Source organism: Vipera ursinii (genome assembly GCF_947247035.1).
Source record: "Vipera ursinii genome assembly, chromosome: 5".
NCBI lineage: Eukaryota > Metazoa > Chordata > Lepidosauria > Squamata > Viperidae > Vipera > Vipera ursinii.
The window spans coordinates 78,271,800-78,295,265 of record NC_139518.1 but is presented as its reverse complement, the minus strand read 5'-3'; positions in this window follow the sequence as shown (position 1 = coordinate 78,295,265).

Below are 23,466 nucleotides of genomic sequence, written 5' to 3'. Positions count from 1 at the left end.
CTGTAGTGCAGTGGCTTTTATTTTGTCTGCAATAAAGATGCTAACCTAAGTAAGTTATGCATAGGGGACTCTTGACAAATCTAATCAAGATGGTCAAATGTATGGAATTGAAGCTTAAATGTCTGGAGATCTGTGTTTTACTACCAAGCAAGTGTGTGAAGCTTGACTGTATTTCTAATGAAAGAAACAACATTGTTGCTACTACAATATGACAGAATAACAGAGTTGGAAGGGAGCTTGGAGGTCTTCTTAGGGTCTTGCAGAAGAACAGGGTAGAACAACGGCTAATGACCCTCTTTTACCGGTCTACCATAGAGAGCGTCCTCTCGTATGGTATTGTGGTTTGGTATGCTGGTCTGACAGCCACGGATAGGAAAGTATTACAGAGGGTAGTGAGCACAGCACAAGACATTGTGGGCTGTTCCCTGACACCACTGGATGACATCGCCAGGGCTCGTTGCCTTGGAAGAGTGAGGAAAATTCTCAGGGATGACTCACACCCGGGACAGTATCTCTTTACTCTCCTACCATCGGGTAGGAGATATAAGAGTATAGCCAGCCGTACCAACAGGCTGAAAAACAGTTTTTATCAGTGGGCTGTTAGGCTTTTGAATGGGATATAATCTCTGTGAACTTTTGCAGAATTGACTTGGGAGGCCGGTGTGTGGTGTAGTTGTTTCACATGGTGTGGTAGGATGGAGGGTTTGTTGTCACTGTGTGTTGGGGGGAGAGAGCACGGGGAGAGGCTCAGTTAATCTCAATGTACACATGTTGTACTTTGACAATAAAGGTTTATTATTATTATTATTCTAGTCCAACCCCCTTTACCATTTTGGAGGAATGGTTGTCCAATGTGGTGTTGGAGCACCATTGGTTAATTGTTCTAACTTTTCAGGGAATTTATCCTTAATTCTAAGTGGCTCCTCTCCTTGATTAGTTTCCATCCGTTGCTTCTTGTCCTGTCTTCAGGTGCTTTGGAGAACAGATTGACCCCCTCTTCTTTGTAGCAGCCCCTCAAATATTGGAACACTGTTATCATGTCACCCTTAGTCCTTCTTTTCATTACTAAGAAACTTTTAGAGAAAATTGTTCACAAAATGTTTGGCCAAAGGGTTTCCTCTTTTCGATAATTTTACCACTTGGTTAGGCCATGCTCTCATTTATCTCCAACTGATAAACGGATGCTAGATTATGATTTAACCTAAATTTTACTTGTTATTATTACTTTATTCTGAAACTTTTAACTAGATACTCTTTGACTATTTTTAATTATAGTAGTCTTTGATTGTAATAAATTGGATTGACTGATTGAATTTCACCACTTCTTATTTTCCTTATTCTTTTTTTGTCCAGATCTAGTGAAATACTTCTCATCTGGGAATATGACTATTCTCGTGAGTAAGAGGTCCACAAATAGGCTGACAGATTGTTCTGCAAAACGAATGTGCATTTGTTCCTGTTGCTCTAAACTGAGTAATGGGCCTGTGCAAATCAAGCAATTTGAGCTGTTGATTTCATTGGGATTGCTGAGTCAAACTCTCAATTGAATTAGATTGAAGCAGCAAAACTGATAATCTGGTTAGATGCTTTGGGTCAAATCAGATAGAAGTGTCTAAATTGGGTCAATTCAATTTGAAATGATGCTGATGCTAAAGATATAGATACACACACACACGCACACACACACACACGACACAGAAATCAGTCCAAATCGCATCAAATTGATTTGTGAGAATCTTTTGAACCGAATCCCTTGAATCTGAGGCTTTGCACAGCACTAGTAGAAATCCTATTTCACTGCTCATTTAAAGAAGGATGGGCAAGTTGCAATCCCAGATCACATATTACATTGGCTTCCTCTCTGAAGACAATATCGTTTAAAAAGCAGTAGTCCACTTTCTGATAATTTTGAGACGAAGAAATGGCGCACAACTGTAAGCTATGCCTCGAAATACACGCCGCCTTCCGAAGTCGTGTGTGCTCCAACACTGGAGATTTTTTAAGGAAGAGATTGGACAACCGTTTGTCTGAAATGGTATAAGGGTTTCCTGGGTTGTACTAGAAGACCTGTAAGATCCCTTCCAACTCTGTTATTCTGAAAAAAGTTGAAAAGACTTCTAGTGCAGGAAAGCCCATTCAGCTAAAAGCAAAGAAATAAAAGCTTCTGGAAAAGATGGAAAAATTGTCCATTTTGTTTTCATAGGAGAAACAATACTTGTCATCGTTTCAGTACTGACACAGTACTTACTATTTTATATATAGTGTTTTGCATGTTGGTGTATGTCTTTCGGCACTGACACAACAGATGTTGCTGCTGCAAGAAGTTCATGACTTTGGATAACACTAGGAACATTAATGTTACCATATGACTGCTAACATAAGCATCGATACAACACGGGTAAATTCAGCCTTCTGTACCAATACATGAGGATTAGCAGTTTTGTTTGCAAATTCTACTTTGGATGCTAAAAGGCCTTCACAATGACTCATTTTTTTCACCAATGATAATATTAAAATGTTCCTATGCAAAGTCTGCTAGAGGTGGGTTTCTTTCTTTGTTTTGCAAGTGCTCATAAAACAGGCACTTTGTAATGGAATTTATATCTTTCTTTTGCAATACTGAGATGCTGCTTTAAGAAACATGACAGCTGTGGACATATGTATATTTAGAATGAACTTGCATAAACCCTTGGCAGGATTTAAAGATCTCAAGTACATATTTGGGTATACGGTGTAGATAAATATATCTTTATAAATATCAAGGTGCTCACAGCTTTCTCCTTCTGCTTTTGCTGCACTTCGAGGCTGCTCAGGTAGGGATAATGGAAAAAATGCAATCTTTGTGAATTCCAGTCAATTGACTCTATCTGTACCTCTTGGACTAATGCACAGATTAGAAGCAATGCTAGTGAATTTACATCTCTGCAGATGCTTTACAACAGTTAAAAAAATAAATAAAAGTATATATCAGTGTTAATGACATGGACTAAATTTGTGCATCCTGATATACACCAAATGACTTTATCAATTTCTTATCAGATATGTTAGATTTCCTTTCTCATGCTGGGAGTTATGGGAGATGGAAAAAAAAATAGAGAGAAATTTGTCTGCCTGAAATAGCCTTCAAATCCTTCAAGACTTCATATAGGTTCAGATAGATAGTTTAGATTAGCATTTCTCAATCTAAGCACTTTTTAAGATGTGTGGATTCCAACTTTCAAAATTTCAAAATTCCCGGGAGTGGCTGAAGCAGCCCACACATCTTCAATTTGCCAAGATTGAGATACCCTGATCTAGATAGTCTCCCCCAACTCTTTAATTCAGTGAATGCACAAAGCTGATAGCTCCATAAAAAATAACCATGCTTAGAATTAAATCAAAGGTCCAACTCTTTTCAACATCCCATCCATACTGAGATCTATGGCACATCCACAAGCAGCACATGAATCATACAGCGGCCTGGTGCTTATGTTCATCTCTAAAACTCTGTTGCAGTCCACATTTCTTCTAATGCTTATTAAATTATGTGATTCGTAAGAGAGCAATAGTTCAGATTTAAAGAAAAGGAACCATGACTGTAAATAATGACATTTTTGTGAGCTGCATAATAATTATATATGCTGCTCTATGAATTGTCATTAGAGCTTAATGCTACTAATAATTAATGCCAGCTTTCCTAAACTTCACTGTCAGAATCAATTTATATCACATTTCATAAATGTATAGGTAGAACAATGTGCTTATTCTGGGGATTCTGCCATCTCTCCAAAGGGGGGGGAGAGGATAGACTTTAGGCATCTTCAAACAACAGGGAACATTTGAACTGGGGGAGGGAGGGGGAGTGACAGATCGGATGCATCTTCATTTACAACAAAAAGGGAAGCAATAACCATATAACCAAGGAGAGTTCCCTTTCCCATGGAAGGGCCTGACATCTGACCAAATGGATGAGGGGAGGGGCTGAAATGGGAATGCTTTATATAGGATTGAAATGTAACTTTGTTAGATTCCGTCTTGTATTGCCACAATCGATTCCATCCTAGTAAACATTTTCCTTTTGGACTAAACTTGCATCCAAGAGTTCTTATTTCCTAAGATGTGGATTGAGGTGGGTCCTGACATTCACTGTAAGAAAAATCTATTTAACAGCTGGATTTTCCTTTAAAAAGGAACTGGTGAAATCTAATCATTGTTCATTTCCATAGAAGTTTGAGGATTTCTGAAATCATCCAAGAACCAAGATCCAATTTGAGTATTTTCTATTCAATCTATATTCAATGTTAACCCTGTGCCTCAATGTAGATTTCATGTTACAGTGTTTGCCCTTTCAGTTTAAAACTCTATTCAATGGCTTTTTCTATCCTTCATTTATTTCAGAATGATTGGGTTTGGGGTTTTGCTGTCTCTTACTGGATCATTTCCTAGGCAGCATGTCTTTCCCACATTCCCTCTTCCCTACCATCCTGAACTATTACCTATCTTTACATATTTAAGTGAGTGAGTGGGTTTATATACTTCGGTTATACTCTATATCAGACATGTCAAACACAAGGCCCAGGGGCCAGATCCGGCCCGTGAAGTGGTTTCATGTGGCCTGCGAAGCCATCCTGGAAAAAGTGAGGGAACGGGTCCCACTGCATTGGCCCTGGCCCAGAGACCCTCCTTGTGCCAGAGACCCTCAGATCTGTCCCATTCCTGCCCAGGCCCCCATAGGCACCCTTGATGCGAACAATGTAGAGCTGGCCATGCCCACCCAGTAGGCCGTACGCACTTTAGCCACGCCCACCCAGTAGGCCATACGCACTTTAGCCACGCCCACCCAGTAGGCCATGGCCACCCAGGCCACACCCACCCGGCCCCCTGAGGGCAACCGCAATGCTGCTGCGGCCCTCAATGAAATTGAGTTTGACACCCCTGCTCTACATGATTGGCATATTTCCACTGAGTTTTTGGTGCTAGTTTTTCTCCAGTTTGGCCCCAGGTATATTTCTTGTAGCTTTACTGAGGGCATGTCAATAGACCGCTTTTCGAATTAGTTTGCCCTTGGCAGGTTCATCAGATTGACAAAGTACAGCTACATGAAATAAATACATTTTTAAATAACAAAGTAGCAGCAGCCCAGTGGTGTGGAAAGATAAACTTGGTATCTCCTAGGGAAAATATTTCTAATTTCAAGTATTTCGGTTTAAAACTTTATTCCGTGGCTTTTTCTGTCCTTCATTTATTTCAGAAGGTTGAAAACTGCGCACTAATGAATGTTATTTTTTCCCCCAGTGTTCTGTTGTGGCTGCATTTTGATGTAACAAAATTAAAAATAGTTCAGGGGTTCTTTGCTGTAAAAGAACAGGTGGTTCCGCCCCAGGCGCCTGATGGACCCAGATAAATTCCAGATGGCGCTTGGACCGATTCCCACCTCCCTCTCCCACAACCCGGTCGAGTCCTTAGTTAATGCCTGGCAACAGGCTGCTTCGGAGGCGCTCGACCGCGTTGTCCCTTTGCGGCCTCTGACCCGACGCAAGTCCCGACTCGCTCCTTGGTTCTCCAAGGACCTGCGGGAGATGAAGCGCCAGAGAAGGGGCCTAGAGAGCATTTGGAGAACCAGTCGGTCTGAGTCTGACCGAACACAGTTAAGATCCTTTTCTAGATCTTATCTTGTGGCAATGAGGGTGGCAAAGCGCGCCTACTTCACCACCCTCATTGCGTCCGCAGATAATCGCCCGGCTGCCCTATTTAGAGTGGTCCGCTCCCTTTTAAGTCAAGAGATGGGAGAGGACCCCCTACATAGACGGGCTGAGGAATTTAGTAAATATCTGGTGGACAAAATTGCTCAGATTCGGGCTGGTCTGGACTCTGACTGGGCAGTATCTAACGAGAGGAAAACGATGAAGTTGGCCGAGTACATTTGGGAAGAGTTCGATCCTGTGACTCCGGATGAAGTGGACAAGATCATGGGGAAACTAAGTGCCGCCACATGTTTGTTGGACCCGTGTCCCTCCTGGCTAGTCTATGCATCTCGGGAGGTTACACGAGGCTGGCTCCTAGCAGTTATCAATGCCTCACTGAGTGAAGGGTACTTCCCTGCTGCCTTGAAAGAGGCGGTGGTAAGGCCCCTCCTCAAGAAACCGGCACTGGACCCAGCTGTTTTAAACAACTTCCGTCCTGTCTCCAACCTTCGCTTCCTTGCGAAGGTCATTGAGAGCGTGGTGGCACGACAGCTCCCTTTGAACCTGGAGGAAGCTGAATATCTAGATCCGTACCAATTGGGTTTCAGACCAGGGCACAGCATGGAGACGGCATTGGTCGCGCTGGTGAATGATCTCTGGCAGGCCCGAGATAGAGGTTATTCCTCTGTCCTGGTCCTATTAGATCTATCAGCGTCTTTTGATACCATCGACCATGGTATCTTACTGCGTCGTCTTGAGGGGCTGGGAGTGGGAGGCACCGTTCTGTGGTGGTTCTCCTCCTACCTCTCGCACCGTTCGCAGACGGTGTTGGCAGGAGGGCAGAGGTCAAGCCCTAGGCCTCTTAATTGTGGAGTGCCTCAGGGTTCGGTGCTCTCGCCCCTCCTGTTCAACATCTATATGAAGCTGCTGGGAGAGATCATCCGTAGCTTCGGGGTGAAATATCATCAATATGCTGATGATACCCAGCTATTCATCTCCACCCTGAACCAACCCAGTGATGCCCTCGATGTGATGTCCCGTTGTCTGGAAGCGGTACAGATTTGGATGGGAGAAAACAGGCTTCGACTCAACCCGGCCAAGACTGAGTGGCTGTACATACCGTCATCTCGTTTAGTCCAAGAGGTTCCATCTCTGACTATAGGAGGAGAGATGTTACCTCCCATTGATAGAGCACGCAATCTGGGCGTCCTCCTAGATTCACGACTCAGTTTTGAAGATCACATTGGAGCCGTGGCTAGGGGGGCATTTACACAGATTCGTCTTATATACCAATTGCGCCCCTTTTTGGACCGAGATGCCCTACGTACAGTCACCCACGCACTCGTTACCTCCCGTATTGATTACTGTAATGCTCTCTACATGGGGCTGCCCTTGAAGACCACCCGGAGGCTTCAGCTGGTGCAGAATGCAGCTGCACGGGTTGTGATGGGAGCTCCCCGATACTCCCATATTACACCCCTCCTGCGTGAGCTGCATTGGCTACCAGTTGCCCTCCGGGTGAGATTTAAGGTGCTGGTACTTACCTTTAAAGCCCTACATGGCTTAGGTCCGGGATACTTGCAGGACCATCTGCTGCCGGGAACAAATTCCCATTGTCCAGTACGCTCACACAGAGAAGGCCTCCTCAGGGTACCATCAGCTAGGCAATGTCGGCTGGCGACCCCCAGGGGGAGGGCCTTCTCTGTGGGAGCGCCAACCCTATGGAATCAGCTCCCCCCTGAGCTTCGGATGGCCCAAAACCTCCAATCCTTTCGCCGCGGCCTCAAAACACACCTGTTCCACCAGGCTGACCTAGACTAACAGGCATTTTAATTAACTTATATTTAGTATTTTTAATTCATTTTTTAAATTCTCTAATTTTAATTTATTGCACTGATGTTCTCAATTTCATTTTTATCTTGATTTCTGTACTTATTATATGTTTTGTTGTTAGCCGCCCTGAGTCCTTCGGGAGATAGGGCGGGATATAAATCCCATCAATCAATCAATCAATAAATAAATAAAACAACAAAACTTGAAAATTCCCATGTTGAGCCATGGGATTTTTTTTTTTTTTTTGTTTTTATATCCCAAGATCACCAAAATGGGTTGATATTAATCCATAACATGTCTTTGATTGGTTCTTTGTTTGTGCCTAATCCTGACTGATTGTTTTGGTGTTATTTCATGCTTCTTTGTTCATGCCAGCTCAGATTTTGGAGTGCTGATTCATGATTGGTTCTTTCTTTGTGGTGATTTTATCTGAGCAGCTGAAACCTGATTGGATCCTTATTTGGGTCCGGCCTTGGGGTAGGATTTTGGTATAGTTCAAAGTTAACAAAGCCTGATTACATGTCTACAGTAGTGGCCAAAATTGTGGAAACCTTTCGGAAAAAGTGTACAGTAGAAATGCCACCTTTGGTTAAGTTTTTTCTAATTTCTTTATAACTGTAGCCTCGTTCACTTAATAATTCTATTTTACATCACTTTCTGGGCAACCAGTCAACTCTTTGTACCATTACTTTAATTTTATTATGTTTTACAAGCTCACTAAATGAAAGAACACACAAAAAAAACCCAATCAACTTGATAGTGATGTCCTCCTCTCAGCTTCAGTACATGACGTCAATAACTGAATCCTACCTGATTGGCTCATTGCCAAAACAAGATGACACCTGATTGGCTCTCTAAACACTCATGCTCATTGGCTACAATCAGATGAAGGAAAGCTACCTGATATCAACCTAAGCAAGTTGTGCTTCCTTTGTCTGGTTATTTGGCTATAACTTTTCATAGAATACAGTACAGATAATCGAACAAACTTTGTTGCATTACGTTCGTGATTAAATTATCTTTCCATTCATATATAATTTTATGGCACTACTCCCAAAAAGTGGTGTTATTAGCCATCAAACCTCAAAAATACACTTTTTCCCAAAAGGTTTCCCACAATTATGGCCACTACTGTAGTGGCACACGAAGATTTTGCCATAAAGGAGGACCAACCAGAAATCAGCTCCCAAAATTGGGCAAATCAGAAATTTTTTTTTTTATTCCATTTATATCCCGCCCTTCTCTGAAGACTCAGGGCGGCTTACAAGCTTAGCAGTAGCCTTCGTTCTATGTAAATGCCTGCTTATTAGGGCTTTCACACACACCCCAAGCGGCATTATTACAAAGTCAGCTTAATTGCCCCCAACAATCTGGGTCCTCATTTTACCTACCTGGGAAGGATGGAAGGCTGAGTCAACCTTGAGCCTGGTGGGATGCGAACCTGCACTAATTGCAGGCAGCTGGTGTTACTTAAGGAGGCATTAGCCCACTGCTCCACCAAGGCTCTTCCCTGGACAAGGACCCAATCAATATGCACCTGCTGACATTACCAACCAGAACCTAGCACAAACAAAGAACCAGTCAGGAAACAATACCTCCAAAACATCCAATCAGAAACCAGCTCTCAATCTCCTGCATTAATAAGGAATCAGCTTAACTAAAGACCAAACAGAAGTCAGGTTACCTGGCTATAAAGATTGGAGCCCAGTCAATCAGGCCTCAATTGTCAGAGGTCTGTGGAACATGCCACCTTGGCCTCTGAAGATGCCTCCCACAATTGCTGGTGAAAAAAATCAGGAAATCTGCTTTCAAGATCACCGTCACTAAACACTGACGTTCAATACTACCCCCTCAACAGATTCTGATGGTGAAAGCCTACCCCAGTATAGATAATACAATGGCTTCTGATGGAGTTTCTTAGACTGAAATATAATGAAAGTAAGCAGGAAAAAATGCTCGTGGTCTCCTTTTTGAAATCTCTCCTTTTGTGTTATCCCTTAAAAACAAACAAACCCTGGGACAGGAGGTTTTGTTCTAAAGAGAGAGATGAGATCTGGCTTTTGCAATATGCACGTCTTTGGAATATACTTCTATCTGCATCTGCAGTAAAAACAATTTATCTAGCCGTGCCATGTTTGTAAGCTTCTGTTGTAAGCAGGATGTGGAGTGAAGTGTTTGGAGAGCTGAGATTTATTGCTTGGCCTCTCATGAGGTTTGACAGTGATAAAAGCCCAACAAATCATCCCAACCTAAAAACCTACCCAGGGTCTTTGTATTTTTCAATATGTCATTAAGAGGGCACAATAAACGGAGTACCTGAGCATGCTCAGAGTGTAATGAACACCAAAATGTCAACAAGACAGCCTGCTATGATATTGGTATTCAAATCTGATCTTACAGCAAATTTCTCCCAGAGTTTTCTTTGATAGAAACTTTATGGAAATAGAATGGAATAAAAGTACAGAAGTTTCAGTGACTGGATTGCTTCCAACTTGGAACTGAAGATCTCTCTCAGCTTGTTCTTTTTTTATTTTTCATTTGTTAAGAATAATCTTCCTTATAAACTGGCAAGAAAGCTGTCCATTACCTGATAATGCCCAGGCAAGGATGTAGCCTGGTTATAAATCTCTCTCAGGCTCTGAACCCAGCATTACATATCCCAACCCAAAGATGAAACAAAGAAATGAGCACAGTGGACCACTCCTTCTTTTGGTATGGAGAGAAATCTTTATTCCCATGCTGCATGAATACCGGGGTCTAGGATAGGGGTAGGCAACCTTGGCTCTTTTTTGACTCGTGGACTTCAACTCCCAGAATTCCTGACCCAGCCATGTTGGCTCAGGAATTCTGGGTGTTGAAGTCCATGAGTCATAAAAGAGCCAAGGTTGCCTACCCCTGGTCTAGGACAACTTGCTGCAGCCAACTCGCCATGGTCCACTTAACATGCGACAACTTGCAAAAGGAAGGACAAAAAAGGCAAGCTGAATAACACACACACACACACACACACACACACACACACACAACTTAATCCAAAGAGAGACACCCACAAAAACCCAAGACAGAGAACAAGAAAATGGCAAAGCCCTCCTCCCATACTTAAAATGGACCACAGACAGAATCAGCAAGGTCCTCCAAAAACACAACATCAAAACAGCATTCTACACAGACAGAAAAATATCCACCATCCTAAGAAACCCCAAGGACATAATTGGCTTAGAAAACCAAGGAGTATACGAAATCCCATGCACCACCTGCCCCACCACATACATAGGACAGACCAACAGAAGAATAAGTGCACGCATTGAAGAGCACAAAAACTCACTCAGAAAAGGAGAACAAACTTCATCCCTGGTCCAACACTTTGAAGCCACGGGACATGAAATTGATTTTAAAAAAACCAAAACTATCGCCAAAATTGAACATTTTAACAACAGAATAATCAGAGAAGCCATTGAGATAGAAAAACGCCCCCACAGCATAAACAAACGAGATGATACCTCTCGCCTACCAACCATTTGGAAACCTGCCTTGATTGACAGACGAGTCCCAACCACCAAGAATGATAGACCCAAACTCATGATAACACCACATGACATCACCACCACACAACCATTCAAAAAGCAAATCCAAAACCACAATGATAACGAGGCACAACCACAAAACAGAAACCTAACTACAGCTGCAACATCAGCCACTTTAAACCCCTCCAAACCACACAATAAGCAAACTGACACCCACTATAAAAACATGGCACCACCACAAACACGAAGCCGAACAAAAGCAGCACAACTCACCAGCTCAGGTCTAAGGCTGGCAGCTGAGACCAGCCCATCCACTCAAAACACACCCCCACCCAATCAGAACACACCCACCATTCAAAACACACTCCCACCCAATCAGAACACACATACTCCCCCACCCAATCAGAGCACACCTCCACCCACAGAACACACCCCCTCTGGCAGCTTAAAAAAGAGGAACAAACAGCCACATGCTTCTCCCAGAAGAAGGAAGCAGAAGCCACCAGCCTGATGATGACGGATGGGTTTCCGTCGAAACGTCGCCCCTACACCTTTAGTTCTACGCAGGGAAAAACCCGTATAACCATAGATCCATATATATATATATGTAAATTTTTTGGCTTGCTAACAAGGAATAAAGGGAGACAGATATGATCATTTCAAACTTATTTGTTCTCATCAGTCAGCCATACCCTTCTGAGATTCAAACCTGGGCCGACTACATCTTAAGCAGTTGTTTTAACTCCTAGGCCACAGGCTCTCTCTCTCTTTGTTAGCTGAGAAGCAAGTATATACAGTATAGCACTAACTTAAGCCTAAGGATATTTACCCATGTATTATTACTATCTACTATTGGTATTTTATGATTATCTTACTTTGTTATTTGTTTGCATATATACTGAGAGCTTATGCACTGGAGACAAATTCGTTGTGTGTCCAATCACACTTAGCCAATAAAGAATAGGGTATATTGTATTTAATAGCAGCTACTTTGCTGGCATATGCTGTTGCCTCATAGGTTAGTTGTGAGACAATTTTCTCAACAGTAGCAGCCTGAACAAGGTAACGTTGTCTCAAATCTTCTCTCTGGGAGCCTTCTCTTTTGATTTTTCATTCATTTACTTTATTTGTTCAGACCAAAAGGGAAAGATGTTTGTATAAAGAACGTGCCTGGAAAATCTAAGAAAATGTAAAAAGGTATATTGAACAGTTTAGGAGAAAGAAGAAAGAAAATAATTTTGGTAACCAGTTTTGGCAACACCCACCACAGAAGCTTCTCCATTAATCATTTAGTAGAAGTTAGGCTTTTTTTGTTAGATAAGCTCTTCCTTCTATTTCTGCAGGCCAAGCTTAGACTCCCCAAATCTTCTTTGCTGCATTTGTGAAGGAAACATCCAGTATTTTTTTATCAACGTTTTGCAACAAAGCATAGCTTAGCAAAAGTGATAGGAAAGGAGGCTTTTTTTTGCTATAATAGAAGAAAGGAATATAGGAGCAGCCACGAGCTGGAAAGAGTCATGTTATTTTAGCATCAGCAAATGGATTTAGCATCAAACAGACTGGCTGAGAAGGTTTAAGTAATTTAAGATGCTATGAGCATCCATGGCAAAGCAAGATAACAAAAGAAAGAAACAGTGGTAGAGCAGGATTGCAGAACTAATAGATTTATTGTGCTTAACTGCTAAAGCCAGAGTGCATAAACCTGGCAACTCTGAGAAAATCTCCTATGTGACCTTATATAGCTTTTAAGCTATATGACATCCTAGCCAAGACAGGCAGGTCAAAATAAAGTATATAAACAGCCAGCAAAACTCACTCATCCCTGCATTGATGATGTTCTAGTAAAGAAATGTCTCCCAATAAAGGAGAATATTTGTAGCTCAGGGTTGACATGAGGTGGTCCTTGGTGCTCTCTGAGCTTGCTTTTTTTATTGCAGACATTTCATTACCCAAACTAGGTAACATCATCAGTGCAGAAATGTCTATACAAAAACAACACAGCTTGGGGAACTCAAATAATTCCTTCCTTCCTTCCTTCCTTCCTTCCTTCCTTCCTTCCTTCCTTCCTTCCTTCCTTCCTTCCTCCCTCCCTCCCCTTCCCTTCCCTTCCCTTCCCTTCCCCTTCTACCAACTAATCCCATCTACTAGAACAGGGGTCTTCAAACTTTGCCCTTTTATGACTTGTGGACTTCAACTCCCAGAATTCCTCAGCCAGAGTGCCTGGCTGAGGAATTCTGGGAGTTGAAGTCCACAAGTCATAAAAGGGCAAAGTTTGAAGACCCCTGTACTAGAAGAAACTCTAGGTAGAGAACAGAATAATAACATTATATACTAAAACACAACAGTTTTAAAAGAATAAACAAGTGTGATGTTCTGATGAAACTGATGTTCCTCCATCAACCATCCTGTACCAGCTCTGTCAACCTTCTAGTACCTGGAGGAAAGGCCAGGTCTTCACTGTTATTCAGTAAGGCAGGCACTATAACAGAGAAGACACACTTCCAAGCCCCATCATGAGACATTGTTTCACCAAGGTGTTACATGACATGAGGGACTGGAAGTTGCCAAAGAGTAAAAAAATCTTTATTTTATTTATTTATTAAATTTCTATACCACCCATCTCCCCTACCAGGTGACTCTGGGCAGCTTACAAACTATAGAAACAAAGGGAAAATAGTTAAAATTATGAATCAAGATTAAAATATTACTAAAAACTGGGCTAAAATGATGCCTACAAGAACCAAGAGATTGTTACTATAGAATCATAGAATTATTTATTTATTACAACCTGTAACATGGAAGATGGTATCAATTTATTGTTCATAGCACCTGAGGGCAGGACAAGAAGCAATGGGTGGAACTTTGTCAGAGGGAGTTCCAACCTGGAAATAAGGAGGAATTTCCTGATAGTGAGAGTAACAGATTGCCTGCTAGAATTGTGGGTACTCCATCGCTGGAGAAGATTGGACAACCATTTGTCCAGAATGGTATAAGGAGACCTGCCTTGGACAAGGGGTTGGACTAGAAGACCTCCAATGTCTCTTCCAGCCCTATGTTTCAGATATTGTTTATTAGTTAGGAAAAAAAACTCTGGTAATATGATACTTTTTAACTCTGAAGAGATTTGGATCTAATTCTCAAGTTGTGGAGATATTTAATTCCATGGATCCCCTAAGAACCAATCAATCTAGGCTTTTCATTGACTCCTACAATCAAAGTAGGCTGAGGGTTGCTAGTTACTATAACCCATCTTGATTGAGTAACAACACTAGACTAAATGATCATAAGAGAAAAGATTATTACCTCAAAATCTCACAGCAGTAGGGCAGATGGGGGAAAAGAAAGTATTCAAGAAGATAATGGGACACCATTTCCATAATGTTTCTAGGAAAACCATATATCACTGTGTCTATGTAGTCACAAGAAGTAAAAGAGATTTGAAAACTACTTTTCTGATTTTAGAGGGATGCCATTTATGGCCTACCTTCTGTTTTCATACCAAAGGGCTTCACCTTGTTTTAACATCACAATGAAGTCTGTTTCTCTGTTGCTATCTAGCAATAGCAATAGCACTTAGACTTATAGACCTCATACTTCATAGTGCTTTACAGCCCTCTCTAAGTGGTTTACAGAGTCAGCATATTGCCCCCCCCCAAAAAAAAAATATCTGGGTCCTCATTTTACCAACCTCAGAATGACGGAAGGCTGAGTCAACCTTGAGCTGCTCAGGATCGAACTCCTGGAGTGAGCAGTGAGTTACCCTGCAGTACTGCATTCTAACCACTGTGTCACCATGGTTCTTTATACTATAGTATCTATCTATCTATCTATCTATCTATCTATCTATCTATCTATCTATCTATATCTATATCTATATCTATATCTATATCTATATCTATATCTATATCTATATCTATATCTATATCTATATCTATATCTATAAAGGTAAAGGTAAAGGTAAAGGTAAAGGTAAAGGTAAAGGTTCCCCCGCACATGCGTGATAGTCGTCTCCAACTCTAGGGGCCGGTGCTCATCTCCGTTTCAAAGCCGAAGAGACAGCGCTTGTCCGAGGACGTCTCTGTGGTCATGTGGCCGGCATGACTAGATGCCAAAGGCGCACGGAACGCTGTTACCTTCCCACCATAGTGGTCCCTATTTTTCTACTTGCATTTTTACGTGCTTTAGAACTGCTAGGTTGGCAGAAGCTGGGATGAGTAATAGGCGCTCACTCTGTTATGCGGCACTCGGGATTCGACCCGCCAAACTGCCAACCTTCTGGTTGATAAGCTCAGCATCCTAACCCACTGAGCACTGCGTCCCCCATCTACAGTATATCTATATCTATCTATCTCTATCTATCTCCATCTCCATCTCCATCTCCATCTCCATCTCCATCTCCATCTCCATCTCCATCTCCATCTCCATCTCCATCTCCATCTCCATATCCATATCCATATCCATATCCATATCTATATCTATATCTATATCTATATCTATATCTATATCTATATCTATCTACTATTAAAACACTGCTGTCGGTTTTTAAACTTCAAGTAGCCCAAAGGGTGCATTATGTGCAAAAATGTTTGAATCAAGTTTCTCTAACTTAAAGAATGCATGCAAAATCCAGGACTCATTACTGTTATATATGTGAAATATCAAGGTTCTTCACACCAGTAGTATTTACAAAGCTTTGCCAACTGCAACATTGCCATATCCCATGATCGTGATTGCCTTTCTGAAAAGCAAAGCTAATGGGGAAACCAACAGAAAGTTGTAAAGTCACTCACACTGCATTTTTGCCCACTTTTGGTCATTCAGTTTCTCTGTTCAACTAAAGAAATATCTCTGAAAGGATGATTGTCTAGCTGTTGTTATTGTTGTTATTATTTTAATAAGTTTATTTCAATGAAGCATGTTATTTCCACAGCAAACAAGAAGATGTAACCGTGGACTGTGCTGACTAAAGTGTAGGCCTTCTCTGCTAAAATGTAAAGAATGACAACCGAGCAGGGATTATGATGACCTAAAATGAAAATTTCCCTTAAAAACAGCTGTCAAGGAATGTATGATGGTGCAGTTTTGGTATTTTCAATGCATTGCTATGGCAACAAAAAACTGGAAGGACAAAAAAAATGCTACCAGATATGATTTTATATTTGTGTACGTGTGTGTGTGTTTGTGTGTGTCTGTATGTTCTCTTGCTAGAAGTGCAGAAATGGTTTTGAAGAATGTTCTGCAGAATATTCATAGATATTTTCGTCTGACAGAAACAATTTTCTTAACAATAAAATGCCAGAATCTGTGCATTGTAAAATTAGATCACCTTTTAGCTTGCCTGTCACAAGGGGGGGGGGATAAAGACATAATTTTCCCCTGCCATATCCCTATCTAAGCACTGCTCCCCCCCAATTCCTTTCCTCGACTTTCTCACCATCTTCTCTAGTTCTTTCCTTTTACAGTGCCAAATTCCTGCTAATTCCTTGTGACAGACAGTAAGGAGAATAATTTTTTTACAAATAATTATAGTCATAGCAGAAATAAAAGTACAGAAGAACATGATCGATTCTATTTTGATGTTTGCAACAACACTGGTGCCTGATGCACACTCCTTCCTTCCTTCCTTCCTTCCTTCCTTCCTTCCTTCCTTCCTTCCTTCCTTCCTTCCTTCCTTCCTCCCATCAATATGCAACAAGATAAGTTAAGAGCTTTCTTCATATTCCCACATATATTTTAGTAGATGAATATACACACATCAGGCGGACTGTATCTCATCCAGAGAAGGATTGTCTTAATAGGAATTTGGTTTAGAAACATGCTTAAAAATGGACCTGATGCCTTCAGTATGATTTGGAGCTCTTGTCAACCTACACTTCTATCAAGGCAAATTGAAACTTCACTACAGTTCAAAGCAAACATTTGATCTGCCTGGCTTCTCCAAGGCTAGAGAGCAAATGTGAATGAGTAATGCAAATGAATTGCAATTTTAATTGGATGTTGAGTGTTTCTCAAAGCCCAACTATTCTTATAACCCTTTATTTACCACATTCCTATACTGTCCATCTCACCTAAATGGCTGTGATATGTTGGGTTCTTGTTGTTCTTTGAGTTGCTTCTCTTTCAGATACAGATGTTTCATTACCAGGATAGGCACCTTCAACAAAAGAGGCAAACAGGCTTAAACACATCTTTCCTCATCACCTATTAACCAAAGCCCAAATAAGCAGGACCCAGTACCAGATAAATGAGTACAATGAGTGAAGAAGCACTATCCCGCTACAAAAGCAATCAAGGAAGAAACAACACCCCAGTCAAGGCTAATAACACAAGCTGCCACTTTTAAGTTAGCAAACTCCAATCCTCCATTACTGATGATGTTACCTAAACTGGGAAAATGAAACATCTACCTGAAGAGAAGCAACTCAGAAGACACCGAGAACTTCATAATTCAATACCAATTTGCACATATTCTTCGCTATAACACTGTCATTTTTTATTCATTACTGTATACAAAATAAAATTAAAAAAGTCCATGCAAATACAGCATTTCCTCCCAAATCAACATACAGGTTCTTCACAGTCTCCTTGATGCCCCAAGGATGTTCTTCATGCATTTTACTGATCAGCAATTCTTCAGGCAGTTTCATTGGCAGCCTGGAGAAACTGGCAACTCAACAGTGTGTGTGTGTGTGTGTGTGTGTGTATTTGTGTGTGTGTGTAAATACATCATGCTGATTTTAGGACCTTATTTCTCAACCATATTATTGACAGAGATGAAAGTATTACACACAGTAGCACAGTTACCCAAAATTCCAATTTTTCTTAATCCACTGATGATATGAGATGCTCTATTGTTTATGTTTGTTTTGGAAATTCAGCAGTGTAATCATGCTATCCATCAGTCAACAAGTATATTCTGATAAGAAAACTACCTCTTTGCAAAAGTAGATATTTATGAAAAATAGTATAGATTGCAGCAAAGAAAATTGATTGTCTTTTATGGTTAAATTCAATTCAGTTTCCTACAAGAAAGTAGATGAAAAATAGAAATTATACAAGACAGATCCCTTTAAAAACCAATGAAAGTTTAAAAGTTTTGTAGACAGAAATTGGGTAAAATAATGGGTAGCACTTAAGGAAATTATATCACCAGAATATGAATAATATCATGTTTTCGACAGACAGAGATGAATAAAGCAGAACTCCAAGGCTTGAAAGTTCCTCAATGAACATGTTTATTAGTTACAAAGTATCGGCATGGTCAAAAGTGAAACCAAGTCTGAATACATAAGTAACAATTGCCAAATTACAAAAGTAAAGGTCCCACCCACAAAACTATTCAAGCAACTACGTTCCCCAATATACTTATTTGGCGGGCTTTTTATGCAACACCCAGTCCCTAGCCTCAGGAGCAGCAGATGACCTTGGTTCCCACGGGGCAGAAGATTATTTTGACTATTGAAGCACCTGGGCACACTCCCCTCCCTCTCTTCTATGTGGCAACCTAGAATGAGAAGAAAAAATGGCTGCAGCCATGCTCATTGTAGACTTGACAGTTGGCCCCTCTCAAAAGGAAAGAGTCTCCTGTATGGGAAATAAAAAAGCACATTAAGTATTTCCTCGAGGCTTGTGAGGATATTTATTGTTAAAAAAAATTATTAACCTGTCTGCTTTCACATCGGTACATTTCACTTACATAGCTTCTGACAGTGGATAGCCTTTCCACTGAACAAGGTATTGTAACTTCCCCTTGTACAACCTAGCATCAAGAATTCATTTTATTTCATAATGTGCCTCCCCCTCTATCACTACTTGACTTGGTTTAATGTCTTGGTTCTGACAGACAGAGACGAATAAAGCAGAACTCCAAGGCTTGAAAGCTCCTCAAAGAACATGTTTATTAGTTACAAAGTATTGGCACGTCAAAAGTGAAACCAAGTCTCGATACCCAAGTCACAATTGCCCAGTTACAAAGGTAAAGGTCCCACCCACAAAACTATACAAACATTCCCCAATATACTTATTTGGCGGGCTTTTTATGCAATGCCCAGCCCCTAGACTCAGGAGCAAGAGATGACCTTGGTTCTCACAGGACAGAAGATTATTTTGACTATCGAAGCACTTGGGCAAACACTCCCTCCCTCTGTTCTATGTGGCAACCTAGAATGAGAAGAAAAAATGGCTGCAGCCATGCTCATTGTAGAGATGACAAATAATTTTGTATTCATTGCTGTTATAATGATAGAATAATTTTTAAGATAAAGATAAAGTTTTCTCCGCAATTGTTTTTATTGGGTATTGTTGTAGATTGTGATGTTAAAGAAACTAACTTGATGTTGAACATGATAACAGCAGCACGGTTACTGGTGGGACAATATTGGAAGAAGGATAGTTTGCCCACTATAGAAGAATGGGTGTTTAAAGTTTCGAATCTTGCAGAAATGTCTAAGATTTCTGCTTATTTGAAAGATCATTCACAGGAAAGATATATTTCAGTTTGGAGGAGATGGATAAATTATATTCAGAACAAATATGGGACTAAAAAGTTCCATTTAGCTTATGAGTAGATTTTAGTGGGATATTGTTATTGGTACTTTGTTTGTAGTTATGTTAAAGGGGAGTTAAAGCACATTATGAATTTGGTTAATTGTATATTATGCATATTTTTTTATTTAGAATATGATTATTGTAACTATAATCCTGTATTTAGCTCTGGGAAGTGGGGGGGGGAAAGTGGGCAGGTTTGGGGTGGGAGGGTTTTGGGGATATATTGTAAAATTTTGCTTTTGTAAAACTCTTTAATAAAAAAAATGATAGAATAATTGTGATTTCTAATGCTACATAAAGTTCAGGCCATTTCTTAACTCATTGTAGTGGCACAAAATTAATATTATATTGCTAAAATTTATATTTGTTGTTTATTAGCTCTTTGGTGAAGTAAAGTCCATTGAGAGATAAAATTGTAATGTAAAGCATTGTTTATTTTGCTTTTCAAAATTTTCTAAACAGCCCTAAACAAGTTTGATGATTTAGAATTTCCTTCTCAACCTGATGCCCGTCATAGGTCCTGTAGTGACAATTCTCAGCTGGCACATTGGGATTTGTGATCCTAGCACATCTGGAACATATCAGGTTAAGTAAGACTAAATTAAATACTTTCAATTTGCCATATTTCCTAACTTGATCTAACATCTTTTACACAAATGCATAACCTAAATATTAGTTACCCATTAGGCTTTATGTCTTCCAAATATTCTGATGCAATTCTCAACTATATTTTTGTTCTTATGTTTTAACTGTTTTTTAATATATTTGTTTAACTTTTATTTCAGGAGATAAAAACTGTGGAATTAAAATAAAAAAATGCAAACAAATCCAAAATCAGCAACAAGAACAACCGAAAATAATGAGAGTATGTGTGTTAGTTCTTAGGAAAAAATACAAATATTTTACACAGCCATGGCCCATGACCAAATTTTTTTTACCCCAGAATGTAATTTATACTGACTGGGAAAATGTTTTTCTTCTGCTACACTTCTATATCACTTAGGATTTTTTTAGATTGAAGTGATCTGTAAAATGTATAAATAAATAAAGTTTGGGTTTCATAATGTAGCATTTTTTATATTAAAAATGTATGCTAAAATGTGAATAATATTTTACTGCTGATAATACAGAGAGGTAATTGCAGTACTAACATTCAAGGTGTTGAGACTCTTGAAAGAGTGCAGAAAAGAGCAACAAAGATGATTAGAAGGATGACGGATAAATCGCATGAAGAATGGTTGCAGGACGGTGGCTCAGTGGGTTAGGACGCTGAGCTTGTCGATCAGAAGGTCGGCAGTTTGGCGGGTCAAATCCCGAGCGCTGCATAGCAGAGTGAGCGCCTGTTACTCGTCCCAGCTTCTGCCAACCTAGCAGTTCGAAAGCACGTAAAAATGCAAGTAGAAAAATAGGGACCACTCTGGTGGGAAGGTAACAGCGTTCCGTGCGCCTTTGGCGTCTAGTCATGCTGGCCACATGACCATGGAGACGTTCTCAGACAAGCGCTGGCTCTTCGGCTTTGAAACGGAGATGAGCACTGGCCGCTAGAGTCGGAAACGACTAGCACGCATGTGCGGGGGAACCTTTAGTCTAATGAAAAGAAGAACTAGGGGAGACATGATAGCAATGTTCCAATATTTGAGGGACTGCCACAAAAAGAGCGGGTCAACGTATTCTCCAAAGCACCAAAAGGCAAGACAAGAAACAATGGATGGAAGCTAATTAAGGAAAAAAGAAATCTAGAACTAAGGAGAAATTTCTTAATGGTGAGAACAATCAACCAGGCTTGCCTTCAGAATCTGTGGGTGCCCTTCAAGAACAGACTGGGCAGCCATTTGAAATGGTATATTGTCTCCTGCTAGATAGGGGGTTGGACTAGATGACCTCCAAGGTCCCTTCCAACTCTGTTATTCTTTGGTCCCAATAGTAGCAAATGCAATTATGCTTTGTATATCAATTTTGAGAAGGGACATTTAATGTAGCTATTGTTATAAAACAGTCAAGCCCATCCTAACATTACATTATGTATAACATTATATACTAGTATAATTTCCAACATTTGAATGTGAAATAGATAGCATTTAAAAATGGATTCTTGAAATAGTACAGTTAGTTCTCTTCTAATAAGACAAAAATGTCAAATACTATGGCTTCATTCCCACCATTATTTTCCAATTTCTAGAGAGTGCCAATTGTTGATTTAGAATGGCAAGAATTACACGTCTTTTTTAGCAAATATTTAACGGGATGCCCAGGGCACCATAGGTAAAGCTTCACTAGTTGTTTCTAAAATCTAAATCTCATAAAACATATTGGTGCTAAACAATTTATGAAGCACAAATTGCAGTGGTTATTGCCTTTTTCTCATTACATTTTTAGCTGAAGCTGTTATGTTCCTGGAAATAAAATATGGATGGATTTTCTTTAATCCTTAACAACTTTTTCCTTAAGAATGGGGTTGTAGAATGAAGATATATATGCCATGATGGTTGGGACTGGCTTGGAGGTCATGTTAAACTTTCAAAATTGACATTTTGAAACAAATTCCTTCTTTTCCTCTACTAGGAAGAATTACAAAGTTTTATTGGATTTTCTGTCAAATATTCAGTGACCAGCTTTTTGCCAGAATTGCAGAATGGAGTAGGGGATCAGTGTAGCACACACTCAGTGGGAAAAAAAAAGTCAATTGGCTTTGTGAGGATGGTTGAGTTAAGCTGACTTTCAGAGATCTATACCTTGATATTCAAGTGAAGAATGAGCAAAATTGTTGTTTTGGACTAGTTGAGTATCTGCAGTTTATCAGTTTTCAGACGTTTTTGGAAAAATACAGAAACTACCATCACAGAGAGAGCATCCTTATATATAGACATGAGAATAAGACTTAAGCTCATCAGAAGTGACCCCAAAATATTCAACCCCGGTTTTGTCAGTAAAGCTATATTATTATTATTATTATTATTATTATTATTATTATTATTATTATTATTATTATTTATTTATTTATTTATTTATTTATTTATTTATTTATTTATTTATTGAACTTATATACCGCCCTTCTCCCATAGGACTCAGGGCAGTTCACAAGGCAATTAAAAATAACACTACAATACAAAAAAGTTAATAACAATTAAAATAATTAAATTATCCTTGAGTAAAATATAAAACCCCTGTAACTCTAATTAAAACCCAATTACAATAAGTTAAAAATTAAAATTCTCAGTCCTGGCCGGAAAGTTCAAAGAGCCAGGTCTTCAGGTCCCGGCGGAACGAACGAAAATCAGGGGCAGTCCTGAGCTCTACGGGTAACTGGTTCCAAAGGTCAGGCGCACCCACAGAGAAGGCCCTCCCCCTGGGTGTTGCCCGCCGGCAATCTTTTGCCAGCGGCACCCTGAGAAGGCCCTCCCTGTGGGAGCGCACAGGACGAAGGGAACTTGAGGCCGGCAGCAGGTGTTCCCTCAGATATCCCGGACCCAAGCCATTCCAGATTGTAACACAGAGATGTCCTCTGAAGATTAAAAATAATTCTATTCAAATTCTTTGAATATTTTCCCCATGTAAACATGTATAGAATTGTGAACTCATTGTTTCTGAAAGGTACGAACTGTTTGCAAGTGTAGCCTATACAATTCTAGCACTCTAGTCAAAAATAAATTCCCTTGAATTTGTACTTGTAATGCATTCTTCCACATGCCTTATTAGGAGAGAGCCCCACTGGCTTAAATCAGATTTATTTTCAAGTCAGTGTTGAACTTTAGATTTCATTTGGAAGTGGTAGTATTTGGCAAAGAAAACATTTGGTTGTGTCAATAGAGTCATTCTGCACTGAGATTAGCATGGATATAAATCATCAGGATAAATGGAACTCTTCTCTGAATGTTAATTAATTTTGCGTATGGATAGCC